A 20,250-nucleotide genomic window follows, 5' to 3' on the forward strand; every position below is an offset into this window, starting at 1 on the left:
GTTAGTTTTCACAGTAACCTTTTGAACCCCAAACCAAATGTAGTCAAATATTAGTTAATACGGCTTTTTTAAACTAAGCTAGACCACTGCGTAAATTTGCTTATAGCATTTGTTAATTCTATCATGTATAAAAGGTACAGTAATCTAATGACATAGGCAACCTTTGATGATAAGGCTGCCTATTAGTAACTGTAATAAAAACGTAACAACGTTCTTTTACACTGCAATGTAAGTGTTAATATAACGAGCTATTACTATCTGGCATTTTGCCTTTTGTAAACTGCCTTGATTTTTGCATCTTCCTGCAGATATTGGATTTCATCAATTAAGATTATATCTAACTTAATATGGTTGTTTACATTTTCTACAGGGTGCTGTTGTACAACATGGAAGATTTTTTAATAGGGAAGAGATAAAGCATATTATGTCCTGGGTAATCTTACTGTGAGAATCCGTCTTGAAACGGAGCCTCTTAGAACCCCTCTATCTATAAAGTTTATATGTACGGACTACATTTACAGTACAGTATAAGTACATACAGTATTCATACATTTATCTTTGTAGAATGTTTTAAATACAGTGGTATAATGACTTTATGCAGTGGTTCTTGGATTGCATTTGAAAAAGCTATTGAATCTACAAATTTCATAACATCCGAGCTGTTAAACATGTGACGCTACACCTGCTGCAGTACATCATCGAGCATTCTCTTATCCTCCAATAGCAAATCATAGTACTATTCATGTATTCTGAAAACGTGAATACAAATATTATTGGAAAAAAAATCAGTCTCTGCTAAATGTAACCATATGCTTCCATTTGTAATTCTACCTTTGCTGAAGGGAAACGTTTGTAGCAGTTTTAAAGAATGGAACATTCAACCACATCTACAGTACTGGTAGTTGTTGTATACATACAGTAAGTAGATGGGAACAACACAAGGTGGTCCCCATCTTGAAAATGGTGTACATTTAATAGTTTGTTTTTTTAAGGACATGTGCATGTATTTGACATGATTGTGTGTGTGTGTGTGTGTGTGTGTGTGTATATATATATAGATATGGATTTGGTGTGGCATTACCTAATGGACACACATAAGCCTGTAAATTGTATGAATTAAAACACCATGCCTGTACAGAATTCTTGACATTTAATTTTATTGACCTTTCTTACGTTTTGGCATCTGGTGCATTGAAAGATGCATTCTTCTCCGATCATGGTAAATTACAAAAAATATTTAGAATATATATTCTTTAACACTAAATTCCTGAACTAAATGAACTAACTCATTCATTCATTCATTCATTCATTCATTCATTCATACTACTAGTATGTATTCAAATTGTGTGTACATGTAGTTAGGTGTACATTATTATTATTATTATTATTATTATTATTATTATTAATAATAATAATAATAATAATTGATCTAATAGCATTTAAGGGTGACTCTGTCCCATCTCTAATAACACAGACTGTGGTCTTACACCTGGCTGTTAAACTTTTAATTAAAAAAAAAAGATTACCATATCAAAGCGATCACCTGAAGCACACACTGCAGATACTAAGACAGTGTTAAATATGGGTTATGCTGAAATACCCTGTCTTCGGTTTTAGGCTCGAAGGAAAAACAGGGTTACCGCGTGTGCTACACCGAAAGAACACAATTTTAAACATTTTTTTTTTTTTTTTATCACACTCAAATAATACATTTCAATAATTAAATTGTAACTACTGTATACCAGAAAGGTATCTCCGGTAAGCTATCTGCAAGTCACGTTATAATGGATTTCCGTAGAAACCAAAGCCTGACAGCGATTAGGTGCTTGGCCAAATAATGGCTCTTAGTTTGAAAGAGGAATTAATATAAATGATGATCCGTTCAGGTATTTGTTACATGCAGCAACGCGTCTTGAACCGATTACAAAAATAAATAAGTGCATACATAAAAATAAAAGAACAAATGAACACAACTGAATGTCCAAACTAGTCCACCTGAAGTGATCCTGTCAGTTCACACGCTGTTGTGTCTAAAGTCTTATTGCAATTATTTTCTGAAACATGAATCGAGCCGATCTGACATACACAATGCAAACAGTATTAGAAAAGATTAAAACGCATCATCGTCAATTCAAATAGAAACCTTACAGAACAAAAACAAAACAAAACAAAACAAATCAAAGTTCAAAAGGTAAGTAAAAGCTAAATTTTAACATTACATTAAGACATTAAATATCGTGACTGATTTGTGCTAAAGCAGTCTATTGAAATTAAAATAAATACATACATAAATAGATAAATAGATTCATAAACAAATACAATACTGGTTAAGTTTCGAGAACCTGCACAGAGCTCAGTATGTTACTTGAACATGTGTGTGAAATGTAACTGAAACTCAGTACAAGGTCAGATATATTTCCAAATATCCATGTAAAACCATGTACTACTTGAAATTTAAAAAGCATCATACCTTATTTTCCAATGTGTTAGCGAGTTTCAGCTAGAATCAGCAGTGGCAGTACTTTCCTATCGCTCTCGCTTTCGTCTTGCCTTTTATAGGTTGCAATCAGGAAGAACTCGCCTTCACAATGTCAAAAGAAACGAAGCTGCTGAGATTCCCATGCAGATTAGCGTTTCCACGACCAGCATGTCAAACGCGCAAAACGCAGACAACTGATAGTATCTGTGAAAGTGCAATTCTGAGGTCAAGATGGAATGGTGAGAATATTATTTCATATTCTTTTCCTTACAACTGCTCAATGCTGGACCCTGCTGCTGGAGATCCAGTAAGAGAGTTGAGCGACACTGAGTGTGTGTAGTGCGATAGACTATTAGTTAGTACCCGGCTCCCTCAGTCTACTAGCTGTCTTCTCTCTAGAATATTTTCCGATTGCCGTTGGTTTCACAGGCACTGAGAAGGACAGAGACCACATTTGCAATGCATCATGGCTCCTTGCCAGCGCTCTTATCAACATCCAGACCCTCCCACCTAAAATGATCTCAGAATAAAAAGGTTTAACTTTTTTTCCCCTCTCGAATACTATAGCTGCATAGCTCCATATTTTACTCGACTTCTCTCTAGAAGAAAATACGTATTCCCTTGCTGTAACAATTTAGGCTATTCCACGCCCAGTACTTTTTAGACAGACCAGGCTTAAGTAGCTTTGGTTTTGATGGGTAATTAGCACTTAATTCCATGTGCTGCACTGTTTTTTTATTTTTTGTTCTTGTCTTTTTTTCTTAAACTATTGCAGTATATCTACGGCAGGTGACAGACCAGTATATACAGTGTAGGGCATTGGGCATTGTCCTCGTTGCGTCCTAGTGCTTTTTGAAAGGATGTTAGATAGATACGTTATCAGCATCAAGAATTCCAGGTAAAATAAGTAAATACATACATAAATAAACAAATAAATAAATAAATAAAAAATAAATAAATAAACAGCAATGAATTTTATAGATCGTTCAAAGGATGCACCTGTAGCAGTACTAGTCAGCTCATATGAACGTTATATTTGTCTACACGTCAGTCCATAGTAAATGTGAACATTGAAGATCAAGGTGGTGTTTACAGAAACATGAAACTATTGTTCTGTTCCAAACATCTCAATTTTTTCAGGTTTTTCAAGGCAAATGAAGGCTCCAAAGAAGCTTTGCTTGACATGCACCACCGTTTCTTAACTTCATTTTTGGTGGATTTCTTAAAAAATTCAGTCTATTTATTAAATATTTCACTAAAAAAGGTCATATTGAACTCACATAACCTGGCATATAGATAAACCAAGAATCCAACTACATCTTGTGCATTTATCTGTACATTTCTTCATGAAATGTTGATTTTATTTGGTGAAATAATTGTATTTATAAAAATGTCTAATCAAATTTTAAACAATTGATCATAGTTATATTATATATAAGTTATGTTTAAAATATTAAATGTTACACTAGATTTTTATAACAATTATAAAAGTCATATGACATCATCAATCCTCATTACATTGGTCTTTTAAAGTTTATGGTCAGATTTGAAGCCGGCAATACAATCTGATGCACAAAGATAAAGAAACAAAAAAAGATAGGAAAATAATTCATAGCCAGCATATGTCATCCAGATTGCAACCAACCAGAAAATTGTATCAGCAAAGATCTGCAAATTCGGCAACTACGCGCTTGTAAACACAATGGAAACTATTCTTGAGAAAGTTTTCCATCAGGTGCTTTATATATGACCTTATCTTCTGCAACAGAAGCATTACTTCAACTCTAGATGAAAGCAGGAACCCTCCTGGGAGGGGGGGGGGAGGGGTGGAAGGGTCCACACCCTTCGTGCTCCTGCCCCACCGCGTGGGCGGTGGGGGTAGCATCAGCCTCAGCCTGCAATGCAACCTACAATGCACTTTTGTGGTTGTCTGGCATGCAAGTTTCCATATGCAAGTTATGCACACTTAACCTAAACTGCCTTGTTTTAAGTTCAAGTATTTCATGACACTATCACACGCTCTGGCAAGTTTGTATGTAAGAACAGTCAGAATCTAAAAGAATACTGAAATTAGTCAAATCCATTGATTGCTTGTAAAGAAATGTGTATTATAATACCTGTTGGTAATGGTATAACTTAATAAAGTATATTAGATCTTTTTTTTTTCCTGTGCAGTCTGGTCTTACTTGTCTGATGCAGTGGTTTCCACACGGGCACCAGTGTGATTTTCCTATGAACCAGCATCAACATGAAAGCAAAAACAACCCTATTAATACTACAATCTATAGGGGTCCCAGTGCTTCACATCTCGAGACCTTTCACGCATACTAAATACATATTTAAACAGCAGCATTAATTTTTGTTATGGCAATAACAAATAAGAATCATTAATGCAAGGCAATTAGATCGGAACCATAAATAATTCTAAAATGAGAAATATACTCATATTCATGGACTACAAAAAGACTGCTGAACATTAGGTAAGCCCCACTGTATACAACACAGTTTCTGCTTTTAATATGTGTGGTGATTACACTTTATTTACTATGTACTAATCTCAACAGTGCTGAATTATAATTTCATGTATATTAATGCAGTGTAATACTGTTTATTTGAAATCAAACACTATGTTATATAATTATAATTATATAATAGACAGGTAGAACAGACTGTGGTAGCAGAGTACAAACAATTAGTCACTTTTTTCTTATTTTGTATTTACTTATTTTACTTTCAGTTCTTAGAAGTGTGGTTGCAGGAAAATGGAATAAATATGTCCCAATGGAATATTCTTGTATATTTATATATGGAGTGTTCATATTTCAAGTCAGACTTTTATTCCCACATTCATTTTCTGCTGAGCTTTTTTTAAGGGAAGAGATTAAGAAACTCTGGCCAACTGCCAGTTTGTCAGCTTCTGCATTACATATAAAATACAGTTCTGAGCGTACAGGTGGGCCAGTTACACTGTTCTGTGTTACTTCTGCAAAGGTAGGCTATTCATAGCATCCTAAAATGAACACCCATCCTATTAGTGTATGCTAAGTAATTTTAAAAGAAGGCTGTTGTGAAAGTAAATAAGTAGCAGCTCAGCATAACACCACCACCTCATCAGTCCTGATTGAAATAAATAATAATAAAATAAACAAATAAAAAAGAAAACACTGTCAAGCCAAACTGAGCAAAGGTGCCTCTTCAAGAGGGTAATATATAAAAAAAGATCAATACTATGCAGTTTCCCAGAAAGAGACATACTGTACTTCATGCTGCATTCCACTCTAGGTCTTCTCTATCCTTAAAATATTCAAACACAAATCTAAATAATTGTACCAGTGGTGGTGGGTGGGTAATTGGGAGAAATACTTTTAAATTTTAAAGCAGTCAAACATCAGTCATTAAGAAGAATGTGTTTTTGAATAGTCTGACACAAACTCTTCCATTAGAAAAAAAGATTCAGCATTTTTTTTTTTTTATTTCTCACTGGTTAAATTTCATCTTAATCTATATGTTACTGTTAAGGTTAGAAGCAGCTTAGTGCTAGAATTATTCTAGCACTAGTTAGTGTAATCTGCTGGATAATTTTGGCATTAACCCACGTTGGGTTCGATAATCTTAGAATTAATGCCAATTAATTAATGCCCATTTCTGCCTCTTAACTGTAACATGTAACCATATTTATGCAGTGTTATTCTTCTCTGAATACACCTGTCCCCAAACCCTCCAGTCTGACCTTTCCCATCCAGAATGATTTGTTTTACCAAAACAGCATTCTGCTCACTTTAAGAGTGACTAATGTTCTAAATCATTAACCAATTCATAAAAGAGCTCTAAAAAAAGATAAAGTTACACATAAAAAATACAAAACATGGGGAAATTTAGTTTTTGTGTGTTAATATTGGTTAACAATGCTTCTGGGCTCTGCATAGGGGGTGCAAAGCAAATATACAGTACTGGGACTTCTGTTTATGCTGCAATATTGATTTGCTTCAAGACATCCAAACTCAAGAATCCCAGAGTGCAATTACCATTATACTGAATTCACTTTTAGGACAATATGCACCAATAAACACAATTTCATAAATAAACACATCAAAAAGTAAATAAACAAACGCTAAAAAAAAACAGCAGTCATATTATAAAATTGTAGTTCTTGATTTTTTAGCTAGTTGCAATAAATGCAACTCAGCTGTTTTTTTGTTTTTTGTTTTTTAAAGTTTTGTCACTTTCACCGCAGCTTACCAATTTCAATTAGTTTGAATTAGTGACAGAAACTGAACACTGCAGAAGAGCTCCATTTACTGTACGTGTTTTCGGTCTGTTTTGTATGCCACATGCCTCAAAACGACAAATTATTTGAGAATTGGCTGAGATGACATCAGAACCATTGATAATGTTATTCTGAGCAAGGCTAAAGGAAGCCCCCTGCTGTTGCAGATGGCAGCTATACTCAGCTTTGGCTTGCCTTGCATTTTATTTTGTACCTTTCACAAAATAGCAACTCAAATTATTGTCATCCCAGCAAGAACATGGCCAATATTTTATTCTTCCGATTTGTAAGGTAGTGGAGCAGTGGTGTGATAATGCTAAACCAGTGACCAATAACAATCTAAGTAATCCTTTAGTTTGAACTATTGCAAATTCTATAAATGATAGCAACCACTGTTATGTAAAATGTATCACTTGTTATGTTTATTAGCAGTTGCTGAGATTCTCTGCCAACCCTCTGGGCCTCTCTGATCACTATTTCATGTCTTTTTCTCTGTCTCTCTCCTCTCTCCCTACTCCACTTACCCCCACTGTCACCTCCCGCCGTAATCTCCGCTCTCTCTCCCTCTCTATCCTTGCCTCCACTGCTCTCTCTCTCTCTCGCCTCCCTCCTATTGAGTCCTTCTCCAAACTCTCTATAGTCTGTGCTACCTCCATGTTCTTCTCCTCCCTCAGCTCCCTCTTTCCCCTCACCTCCCTCCCCTCTCCTCCCCCACCCTGGCTCTCCTCTGTGCTCCGCTCAGCAAGAGCAAAATGCGATCTCTTTTGATGGCTTTGCCTCTTTCTTCTCCTCTAAAATCTCTAAATCTCTAAGTACTCTTTAACACCTCTTCCTCCCACACCCCCTCCCGCTCCAACCCCAACACCCTGTATCTCCCCTACTAACTCTGCTTCTCCTCCTTCTCTCCCCTCTCAGACTCTGACCTCTGTTCTCTCCTCCAGGGCCACAAACCCACCATGTGTGCACTGGACCCCCTCCTCACTCACCTCTTTCAAGCTGCTGCTCCTGCTCTACTCCCCTTCATCTCCTCCCTTCTCAACACCTCTCTCCTCTCTTGCCTCTTTCCCTCGGCCTTCAAACAAGCCTCTATCACCCCCCTCCTGAAAAAACCTACCCTCAACCCCACCTCCCTCCAGAACTACCGTCCTGTCTCCCTGCTACCCTTCCTCTCTAAAACCCTTGAGCAGGCAGTACACCGCCAGCTCTCTGCTTTCCTGTCTAACCACTCTCTGCTTGATTTTCTCCAATTGGGTTTCCACTCTGCTCACTCCACTGAAATTGTTCTCCTGTCTGTCACTATCTTTCTAAACTCTACCCGTGCTGCCTCTCTCTCCTCTGTCCTACCTCTCCTCGATCTCGCTGCTGTTTTTGACACTGTTGATCACTTTATTCTCCTATCCTCACTTGCTGACCTGAGTATCTCCGGTACTGTTCTGACCTGGTTCTCCTCCTACCTCCCTGACCTCACCTATCTGGTAACCTGGTGCGGCTCAACCTCCACACAAAATGCTCTCTCAACAGGAGTCCCAAGGGTCAGTCTTCGGTCCTCTGTTCTCTCTGTACAATCGCTCCCTTGGCCCCTGCATTGCATCCTATGGCTTCTCATACCATTTCTATGCTGATGATGCTCAGATCTTCCTCTCCTTCCTCCCTTCTGACCCTACCATCCCCTCCCGTATCTCTACCTGTCTGTCTGCTATCTGCTCCTGGATGCACTCACATGTCTCAAAGTCAACCTCTCTAAATCTGACCTCCTTTTCTTCCCCTTCTCATCTTCCCACTCCTCTGATCTCTCTATCTACATTTCTCTGGAATCTACCATGCTCTCTCCCTCCTCCTCAGCCAAGAACCTTGGAGTAACCCTGGATCCCTGTCTCTCTTACTCCCAGCACATCTCCACTCTAGCACACACCTACCGTTTCTTCCTGAGCAACACAAAGAATCTGACCCTTCCTCACCAACTACAACAAGCAACTCCTCGTCCAGACCATGGTACTCTCCCGCCTAGACTACTGCAACTTTCTCCTGGCTGGCCTCCCTGCGTCCGCCGCCCATCCGCTCCAGCTCATCCAGAACTGTGCTGCTCGCCTGGTGTCCTTTCAGCCTCGTTTCTCCTACACTACTCGACTGCTCCACTCACTCCACTGGCTCCCAATCACCGCTCGCATCCAGTTCAAGACTTTTGTACTCATCTACCAATGCCTTGACCAGACTGCACCCAGCTACATCAAGACCCTCATCTCAACCTACACCCCCACCGACCTCTCCACTCTGCCTGCACTAGAAGACTGGCTGTACCTCCTCTATGCTCCCCTGCCTCCAGAGCCCGCTCCTTCTCCACACTCGCCCCGCAGTGATGGAATGACCTTCTTACGGATGTCAGGACTGCCAAGTCCCTGACCACCTTTTGGTGCCTCCTCAAGACACACCTCTTCAGAACACCTGTAAAACTCTCCCCTTCTGGACAATATAGCACTCTGCCTTAATGCACTTCAACTTGTACTTATCTGCTCCCTATTTTTCTGTATTTAATTCTGCACTTAACCCAATCTGTAGCATTTTGTATCACCTGCACTCGTATCTAACCCTGATGTAACTATCAACACTGTTACCTGCTCTTGAACTGCCCAGATATTAAACCATTCCATGTTTTGTATTTGCTCTTATTAGGACTAAAGTCATTGTATTTTGTATCTTGATTCTATTTGTACTGTAATTCTTGATATGTATTTTCTGTATACAACTGTAAGTCACCCTGGGTAAAAGTAATATGTTGTGTGTCTCTTATTGTAGAAGAGATGTCTTGTTGAACAGCTTGAGCAGCCAGACCACTCAGCTTTGCAGGTCGCTCGCCCAAACTGTACAAGATAACATCTCTTATAATATAAGAGACATCCTACACATACTGAGTATTACAAATAATGTTATTTCAATGGTAATTTATAACCATGATACAGCAAACGTATCGAGCCCCATTAATCTTTAAACTTTAAACAATATTTTGGTGGACTAAATACAGCTATGTATTCATGAGACTATGGTTCTGTTAAGCTTTGTGAATGTGGCCTTTATTGTATCCTTATCTACTGAAAATTAACTTTTTAAAATTCACATTAAATGCACTCTGTGCTTGCAGAATGCCTGTCACACTGTATACTTTACATGCTGATCATGTAATACATTCCCGGCGGTCAGAGTGAAACCTGAGATAGAGATACTTTCCAATGGAAATGATGACTCTAGATTTTTCATATAATTAATGAGTATGACCCAAATTTAGAGTTAGCCAAAAGGTCTTGTAGCTGTTCAATGCGAATTCAGACTTTAGAATTCAACCCAGCCGAAGAGTGAAATCAGACCAGAGAATCCCACCCAAACTGGTAACCAACTCGAGTAATTTAAAAACATGGAAACGAAGGTGGTGGTGGTGGTGGTGGTGGTGGTGGTGGTGGTGGGGGGGGGGGGGGGGGGGGGACAACTCGAGCACGTACCCGAGTTCTGTGGTTCATGGAAATGTGGCATAAGACTTTTTGATGTTCAGACTTTGTTGTGTTAAAATAGATTAATCATCACCACAACAAAAATATGGGGCTTGCTATTACTAAGACACAAATGATTTATCAGAACAACAAACTTTTCCATTTGCAGGGAATGACTGTGACTGCTGGCGCAACTATTTGAATCTGACCGTTTTGACTGGTCACTTTTGAAGGCTCAGTCTAATTAACATTCAGTTGCTGGTTTTCTGGAACGCAGTGGGTGTATTTGGAGACAATCTTCTCCCTCGCTAGTGTAAACACCTTGACCACCTTGGATTTTATTCTCTCAGACTGGTATCTTATCATGCACTTGATGTTCCCTGTAGTTATTACTTAAATATCCAATGGGCAAGGCATATAAAATGTAACTAATGCATGTAGAACTACTTGATAGGCATTGCATATGGTACACACTAAATCAAGTAAGTCTAGTTCCTAGGACAGTAAAATATTCAACTTAATATATCCTTTCTTTCTTGTTTAGATTAAACTGTCATTCGGTGCATGAGACTATTAGAATGATTTTTGAAATCTTCTTTTTTCGTTTTTAATATCTCATACACATTTAAAAAGAAACCCAACATAATCCTGTGGCTCAGATACATCAAACGGCTTGTCTTCAATACGTGGGTCCATTTCTCTGGATAGATGAAACTCTCTGGAGTCTCCAAATCAGTTAACTTGGCACTTGGTGTAAAGAATAATGCATTGAAGAGAGGCTCCAGTGTTTATTCAGAATAGAACAGCTTTTCTGTCTTTCCCAGGATGACAGGAGACTCCAGGGATCATTTGTACCGTATGTTGTTATGTTACTAAAGCTGAGGCATTTGTTTGAGTGCAGGTGTTTGATTTTGTGTATTAGCACAGGATGCTTCACTTCATAATGTAGTCATGGAAAAAGTCCCTAAATGACTGGCACCATGCCCCTAGGACAGCTGAGGTCCACAAGACCAAAGCACAGCTATGGCCCAAAGTTTTGCATCACCGTATAGAATTAACACTCAAATGAAACCTGCTGAATAATGCTACATTAACATATTGAATTGCATACTGCTTTGTAGTTTTGCATAAACAAAAAACTGGATACTCCAAACTAAAATATCATGATTTGACAACTCCTGTACAGTATCTTAAACATGTAACCAGAAAGCAGTAATTAAACGAGATTACTATTTAACACTGTGATACAGTGCAGCATAAATCATGAAAGCAGAAAAAACTGTTCAACGATTTGTAATGTTTCTGCTCTTTGTGTTATGTATTTTTAAAATAGTTTTCAATTAAAGATTACATAGTGCATCAAATTCTGTTATTTTATAATATTATTAATTTACTACTATAACTATATTTTGCATACACAATCCTAACTATCCTCAGACTAATGTATTGTCCCGTTTAATATAATGCAGAGGAGAAAATGTGAGAACAACCCTACCAAGAAACTTTAAAACAGGGATGTTCAATCAGCAATTACAGTCCTCTGGACGAAGGTTTAATTGGTTCAATTAAACAGTTTAGAACAGGTTTGGAATAAAGACCAGGACTGGAAGGGCCAATGTTGGCCACCTGGCAACTAAAGGTTGTTGTTTTGTTTCTAATAGAAAATGAGATAGCAGACCAGGTGCTGTGCCCCCTGTGGGCATGTCAAGTTAGTACAGTAAGAAATAAATTATCCTCTTATCCCTATCACAGATAATGTCATCTGGTCTTCAACTGGTTAGTGTGTAGATAGCTGAACAATTATTTTGGTAACTTCTCTTGAGTTAGCAGAATGTTTAATTTATTTAAGGTTATCTGTCGCCTCCAGAAATTAAAAAAAAAATGTCTTCAATCGTGCTCGGTTGGTCAACCCAGAAACTGATCGTAATATGCACTGAGGTGCCTACAAATATCAGTGACAAAATGATATGTCAGATCTGCTGAACTTTTTTAGCTGTAGAATCGTTGCTGGTTTATAGCAGTAAGTTAGTATGGATTGCTCATGCATTTATACTGATCATAATCAAATCGATGATGCAAATGATCTTATAAGCAGCCAATGCGAATGATGTGAGAGGTAGTTTTTAAAACAATAGCTTAAGGGTGTAACCCTATTTCCCTGAAAGAGAAGATGACCAACAATTATATTTACTGAACATTTTATGTCAAAGCTGCCGATAGTCCCCTCTGGGGAGTGACGTCATCGGTCCCACCCACCGAGGGAATACGTAGTCTCTCTGCGGAGATCACATTCTCTTTTGCATTAAACCTGTGAACACAAGTGATGTGACCTCGTAAGGTGTGTTGGTCATCTTCTCTTTCAATTCAAAGACCACCAACAACCGTACTTTTGGGAAACTATATCAAAGCCACAGCAAGGGATCGTGAGCGGAGATGGCAGATGAGGGACGTCTTGCTACCTCCAAACTAATGTTGGTGGTTCAAGCGTGCAACCTCAAGGACCCTTGTGCCTAGTGAAGGCATAGAGGGATCTACCACATAAAATGGGTAGAACCTGGTGAATGTATGTGGAGTAGCCCAGCTAGTTGCAGTACAAATATCTGTCAATGAAGCTCCTCCAAAGAAGTCCCATCATGTCGCCACTCCTCTGGTAGAGCGCACGGCCACCATCCCAGGTCGGGGTATGCCGGCATTAGTATATGCAGTCGAGATTGTGTCCACAATCCAGCGGGACAGTGGCTGTTTCAAGAGGGCTTGACCTAGGGTCCTTTTACCATGACAGACTAAGAGCTGGTCAGACTGACGCAGCGCTCCCACATAACCTCTCAATGCCCTAACTGAGAAGAGGGAATTTCATCTCTGATCCTCCTCCGAAGCAAAAGGAGGAGGATGGAAAGTCTCCAGTTCCACTAACTGATTCAAGTGGAAAGCCGTAACCATCTAAGGAATGAAAGCGGGGTTCATATGCAACAACACCCTCTTTCCATCATCCTAAACATGCTTACAGGAGCTGTGTACCGAACCTGTCACTCACAAACCCTCTTTGTGGAGGTAATGGCTAATACCAATGCTCTCTTTATAGAGCCAAGCGCCTTTCAGAAAACAGGTCGCTAAACTATGAGCGCCTGGGTACACATGGCATGCAGATATGGCTGCTAGGTACACTTTCAGCATAGAGGGGGATCTACCCGCCTCTAGCAGATCTTGCAAAAACTGCAAAATAATTGCTATGGGCAATAGATGGGGTCATGACCTCTGGTCATAAACCAATTTTGAAAATGTTTCCACTTATAGACATACAATGCCCTTGTGTAGGAGGCCATAGCGTTCCACAGTGTACTAACGACTGCATCTGAGAGCCATAAAGCAGACAGATGGTCCTGTTCAGGGGCCAGACCCACAGTTGGAGTTGGAGAGCCTGGTTCTGGGTGCCAGAAGGTGCCTCTTGTCTGACTGAGGAGATCCATGCATAGTGGGATCTCCTGGGCTGGCCCTGAAGCAGCTACCAAAAGTTTGAAAACCAGATTCTCCTTGGCCATCTGGAGGCCACCAGGAGAGCTGTTGCCTTTTCTCTCTGTACTTTCTCTAGGAAGGCCGAGAGCAACTGCTTTGGCAGGAATGCATACAACAGCATACTGAGCCACTTGTGGACTAGGGTGTTGGCCCCTAGTGGACTGCAGCAGTGGAGGGAGAACCATAGGGGGCAATGAGTAGTCTCTGCCATGGCAAAGAGATTGACTCGGACTTCTCCAAAACAACCCCAAATGCTGTTCTGACGAATGAGGACCCTCCCTCGAGAGGAAGTCACTGTCCAATTCACCAGTCCCGGGAGATGAACAACCCGAAGGGATAACAAGTATTTCTATGCCCAGATCAGCAGCTGCGGTTAATCCTGGGGTCTGAAGTCCTCCCTGCTGGTTCACGTACACTACTAATGACATGTTGTCCCTGCAGACAAGGACATGTCTGCTCTGGAGTTGGATGTGTGTGTTGTCACTACCTGACGGTTGTGGATCACTCCCATGCTAACACCATCGCATAGGTGAGAGGCTTGCCTCCACCAACATAGGGCTTCCCAGCATACACGAGACATGGTCAGCTGACAGTATCTGTCACATTTGGGATGTAGCCGGAAGGTATTGAGCCGAGCTTGAATCTGGCGCATATGGAGTAACCCCAGCTGCGGCCATCAGACTCAGTAACCTCTGACACAAAACCAATTGTACCTTCTAACCCTGTTGGAACAGGGTTAGACATTTCTGAATGGGGGCCACTCTGACTGTTAGGCTTGCATGGTAAGGGAGTCCAGCCGGAGTCTCAAGTAAACCGTACTCTGCACCGGTAATAATTGGCTTTTGGCATCGTTGAGGGTGAGACTCAGCCTCGACAGATGCTTTGTCACAATTGCCGTGTGGGCCACTGCTCCTTCCTGCGATGAAACAGATCAACCAGTCATCACCAGTATTGTAGCTGGTGTTGTGCAAAAGGGTGATTCTTCAGGGGCTATGCTGGGGCTGCTGAGAGTAGGGTGGAGCCTGCTTTGGAGGATGTTTAGGGTGGCATTGGAACTGCCTTCCATAGTGCTGCTGCACTGGGGCCCTATGTCCGGCATTCCCTCATCCTTGCGGACAGCTCCAGTTATTAGCTGCCACGGAAGCGTGAAGGTAATGCCTAAACACGCCGTGTTTTCCAGACGGATGACTTGTGCCTCAGCTGCATAGGCATTTTTAAGATGGACCTCTGTTATCCTGCATGGGCCATTAGGGCATATAGAGTCCTTACCAGAAGGCTTGCACTAGGGCCGTGATGCACAGAGGCGTTGGGGCTCTAGGGCACTAAGGGTGCCGAAGTTCTGAGGCACTGAGGTTCTGGAGCACTGAGGCACCGAGGCTCTGGAGCACTGAGGCACCGAGTCTCTGGAGCACCGAGGCACTTTTGCAGGGAGCTAGTGAGCAAGGAGGGCGCCAAAGCACGGAGGCATCAAGGCTATGAGGTACAGATGACACCGAGGCACAGAGGCTGAGACACCGAGGGCGCCAAAGCACCGAGGCACGGAATCATGTTGGATTTCAAAATTTTACATTTTTAAATGTCACAGTTTTTGGTATTGAAAACTACTAAGTGGTATTTAATTTGGTACATTATTCCACAGGCTTCATTCGTGAAGAAAGAATGATTTATTTATATAGGGAGATGCAAAACTTTTGGCCATAGCTGTACTGCTAATTAACTGTATTCTAATAGATAAACTACAAATGTACATGCAATACTGGCAAAATACAAATGTAGCCTCGACTTAGGATGGTCTATACTGTGTAGTGAGATGTTTTTATGTATTTGTATATTTATATATCTGTAAGGAGGGGCCTATTTAACTCCCTTTCTACCCCATAAGTCTGATTGACTTTTCCCCGGCTCGGGGTGTTTCTATAGAGGGTGGCCCCAATGCTGGCAGTGGTGCTGGGCCCTCCGGCAGTGGAGGCTACACTGGACCCTCCGGCGGTGGAGAAGCTGGCAGCGGCCTGTGGCCTTCTGGCAGTGGTGATGCTGTCAGCTGTGGTGACGCTGCCAGCGGTGCAGAGTATTCTGGCAGTGGTGATGCTGTCAGCTGTGGTGACGCTGCCAGCGGTGCAGGGTATTCTGGCAGTGGTGACGCTGTCAGCTGTGGTGACGCTGCCAGCGGTGCAGGGTATTCTGGCAGTGGTGACGCTGTCAGCTGTGGTGACGCTGCCAGCGGTGCAGGGTATTCTGGCAGTGGTGATGCTGTCAGCTGTGGTGACGCTGCCAGCGGTGCAGGGTATTCTGGCAGTGGTGATGCTGTCAGCTGTGGTGACGCTGCCAGTGGTGCAGGGTATTCTGGCAGTGGCAACACTGGGCACTCCGGCAGTGGCAAGGAAGTGGGCGCTGAGCCCTCTGGATGCGGACGTGAGGCTGGCTTTTTCTGTGCTCCCCTCTCTGGCACTCGGGCTCCTTTCCTTGCCTCCAGGAATGGCCTCTCCTACCCTTCTTTTGTTTTGGGGCAGGCAGTTTGGTCTTTTTCAACCTTCGGGCAGGCAGCTCTTCCTCTTTCTCTTGGAGGGGGCAACATACCACCTTGTGCCCAAACTCCCTTCATGTAAGGCACCAACCTTGGTCCTCAAGGCCACCGAAGAGGTCCTCCAGTCCGCCATCCCACTAGGTTTGGGAGGCATTGGGGTTCCAGCAGATCCAATTATCTATTTTCAATTTTTTTTTGTTTTAAACTGCAGTCTAGCTCTGGGTCACAAGGAGCACTATCCAACTACCACATGTGATAGGGTAGTGTCACACCCAGAGATAGAAATGTGGTTTGGTTTCATTGTGCAGATAGGAATGTGGCATAAATTTACCGCAGTGGAACACAAGTGATGGAGCTTAAAATGTGTGAAAAATTCAGATTCCACAACACATAGATGCGAGAACAACATCACACTTTGTTCAGCATGCAAACAGCAAGCACTTGCAACTGACACAATTGAAAATTACCCTTAAACAAACCTAATTGGATGTAAAAATAAGTAAAAACTATACATATAATGCAAACTGGGGAAAAACAACTTGGTCAACTGTTGTTTTCCTTCATCCTTTTCACTTTGTAAACTATAAAGCAGTCTTTTATAATCAGGTCATCTCAGGACATATAGCTGTTTGGTACATAATGATATCAGGCATTGTTTTGGGACCATTAGTCAAATGTAAAAATGAGTAGAGGGCAAGTATCATGTCGATGAACCAACAGGTTCAATTAGTAATTCAAAATGTATATGTGAGGGAGGCATACTTGGAGGATAATGCGAGTTTCCAATCAGGTGTCTGCCTGATGTTATGATTGTTGATGAAAGTAAAGGATAGAGTTGGGGCAGACTGTATATTCTATACTGTATATTCATTCCCATGAGCTGCAAGAATCACTTGCTAAAAAAAACATCACTGATGAAATGTATGTAACTAGTTATTATGTACGTTTTGCATAACTCCACATGTTGCACAGAAAGTCCCAGCATACTGTACTGTACAATATCCCCTTAAAAAACATACAACTTTTATGCACTCCAAGACAGGCTTGAACAAAGCCTTCCTTATTAGAAAAGCTCTATCTATCCATAGCATTTTAGTACTTGGGCAATACTTCATCCATCCATATATATCCATCCATATATATCTCTATCTATCTATCTATCTATCTATCTATCTATCTATCTATCTATCTATATATATATATATATATATATATATATATATATATATATATATATATATATATATATATATATATATAATGTTTTTTAATTAGATACAGTATTACATTGATTTATGGTTTGCCTAAGGTAAAATGTTTCAGCTTAGCCTAGCAAGCTAAATATAACATACGTGGGTTAAGTACATTTAATATAACGACAAACAGGGTAATGTGAGAAGAGACATGAGTATTTTGTTTTTCCCTGATGTTGGATGTTATGAGACCGAGACTAAGAGGATGACTTTAGCTCTTCACCAGGGGGAGCACAATGCTGTTTTTTAAGTACTGCAGAAGTCCTTGAAAACAGAAAATGACCTTCATACCGATTTCTCTGCTCTCTTTAAACACTGAGATAGCTTTTGTAGTGTAGTAAATTGCTTTTCTTGCGATTTCTTTTCTTGTTCTGATAACAACTGACACAGCATAAGATTTGTTTTTAAGAACCCTCTGTTTGCTAATACCTGTGGTCTGCTGACAGCCCCTACCTATAGCTGCAGATTTTCTGTGAGATAACAAATGTATAGCATTGTGCTTTTGGAGGGACATTTGCCAAGTAAAAGACTTTTTGAAGACAGTAGTAAAACGCTTTTTTGCAGGACGTTCTACTAATAATTAAGGATTTGTAGTAGTATTAGATATATATATATATATATATATATATATATATATATATATATATATATATATATATATATATATATATATATATATATATAAATAATTTTTAAAATGTCTTAGTAATTTAAAAAAAAATGTCTTAGTAGTGCCCCGTGCCCACGACATCATGGTTCTTTTTAATTAGTCTTATCTAAGCTTTAAAACCAATATTGTGAGATATTCAATTTGATTTATTGTGTTTTCATGATGTCTTTATTGAGAACAACAAATAAGGAACATGGTGAAACAAACTGATGTACATTTACTGATCATAATTTTGAAATAAAATGCACAGACTGTATATAACGCTTATCCCGTGTGACAGAACTCGAATGACAGAACTGCCTTGGGTTATATCTTGTAGAACACCATCTCTTCTGCAATGCACACTTCATATAGACGACATTGTCAAACGCACCATACTGCTGTATACTGTATAGTGTGATGATTGTTTGCCAATTTGGGTGCCAGGCTGGTAACTTAAGCCTACCGAAATTAAAACTTAAAACAAATTATAACTTTAATAAATAAAACATAAATGCTAAACAAAATACCCCAGCAAAACATAGACTTTCACAGGGGAACATAAGAAAGAAAGGCAGCACATGTAATAAACACTTGCACTAATGTTTAGTTATATATAGACATACAAAAAAGGTAGCTGAAGTGGAACAAAAAAACCCCAAAGGAAAACAACACACTTAAAAAAAATACAAAAACTTTACGTGGACTGACACTCAGTTTGGTTGAAAGTAAAGTATGTAATCATGGCAAAATATCTAGTGTCCAGAAAAACGTTTAAAGTACAGTGTTCAACCTAAATACAACATGTAGAAATTCTCCTAAAATGTGTAAAGGATTGAGGGTGCATGCTACGCTCAGGTGATTACAGTTGCTGTTAATGTCCCGAGTTCTTCCATTTAATACTAAACTACATTTTCATATCATTTCATATATTGTTTCATATAATCTATTAAAACAGATCCAGCACACCTCATTCCCAACACTGAAACCAGTTACTGTACAATAGTACAACTAATACTTAACAAGTATTATGCACAATGCATGTAGTTGAAATATTTACATTTGACATTTGTTATGTTGATATACGTAACATATTTGTCATGTAATGTCGTATGTGGCGTAATGTTTCGTTTAGTTTCAGCATAGCACTATTAGTATTATATGTGCATTAGTGATGATTCTAACTGCAAATTAGTCGATCATTGAATTATATTATGAGCAAAATGCAAGAAGCCTATTCGAAATTGAAACAAAGTGCTTTAGGACTGTTTGTAAGGTGTTTGTTCATTATGAACCTTACAAGCAAAAGAAGTATTTCTTTAGTGGCAGCAGAAAATTACAGTCAGGATTCATGACAGCAGTGAATCTGACACCAATCAACATGTTTAAAATGTAAAGCTTATGAAAAACATGTTGTTTTTATATCCATGCAGGCATACACGACTTTCCACTGAAGTATTTTGCTAGAGAGACATATACATTTTGTAATAAACAGCTTTTCAAAAGGTTTTTTTTCAAGCCTATACTTTGCTCTAATTTTGTGAAAGGGAAAAACCAATACAGCTTTTGTAAAACCAAAAAAATAAAATAAAAAAACAACAACATTGTACTTAAAAAAAATATCTGTGGCAGCATAGCAGGGCAGTGATTATGTGTATTCCTTCTACAATATAATGCTTAGTCTTCAAAACTGCAACATTAAATCACAGCTTTTCACTTTTGAATCAACCTGAGCAATGGAATGAAACCCCCTGAAGAACTTGTTACAGCAGATGATAAATATTGGGCTTAAACACAGTATAAAAAGGTACTGTAATAAGAAATGGTCCTACTCACCTCTTTGCAGTCCTGGCAACTCTGTGGAACTGGAGAGGGAAAAGGACTTCATACGATAGCTTCTCTAAATTTAACAGAAAGACATGATTTGAGATTCTTGTCCTTTAAGTGTCTCTAAACATGGTTTGCATAGCTGGTGTCCGCTTATCTACCCTTTTCTGTGCTTGCTTCCATACATGGATCTGTTCCCAACCGCTCTGCCAAGCTGTCAGAAAATATCTCTCTGGCAGCTCCTGGCCACATCTAACAC

At 39.8% G+C, this 20,250-nt stretch overlaps 1 protein-coding gene across 6 annotated transcripts in view; it reads right to left on the reverse strand.

Annotated features, from left to right (window-relative positions):
* LOC121316889 (sodium/calcium exchanger 1-like) overlaps nt 1-20,048 on the reverse strand; it is a 163,476-nt gene extending 143,428 nt beyond the window's left edge. For 2 of the 6 annotated variants that reach the window (XM_041252189.1, XM_041252190.1), the window contains exon 1: nt 2,471-2,706. The gene's annotated coding sequence lies outside the window, so the exon portion shown is untranslated. Of the gene's footprint in view, nt 1-2,470; nt 2,709-20,000 lie in introns of those variants that run through there. The other 4 variants (XM_041252188.1, XM_041252193.1, XM_041252194.1 and 1 more) reach the window with 4 other exon arrangements.
* Nucleotides 20,049-20,250: the final 202 nt, after the last annotated feature.

The sequence above is a fragment of the Polyodon spathula genome, chromosome 6 (assembly GCF_017654505.1).
Source record: "Polyodon spathula isolate WHYD16114869_AA chromosome 6, ASM1765450v1, whole genome shotgun sequence".
In the NCBI taxonomy this organism is placed as follows: Eukaryota; Metazoa; Chordata; class Actinopteri; order Acipenseriformes; family Polyodontidae; genus Polyodon; species Polyodon spathula.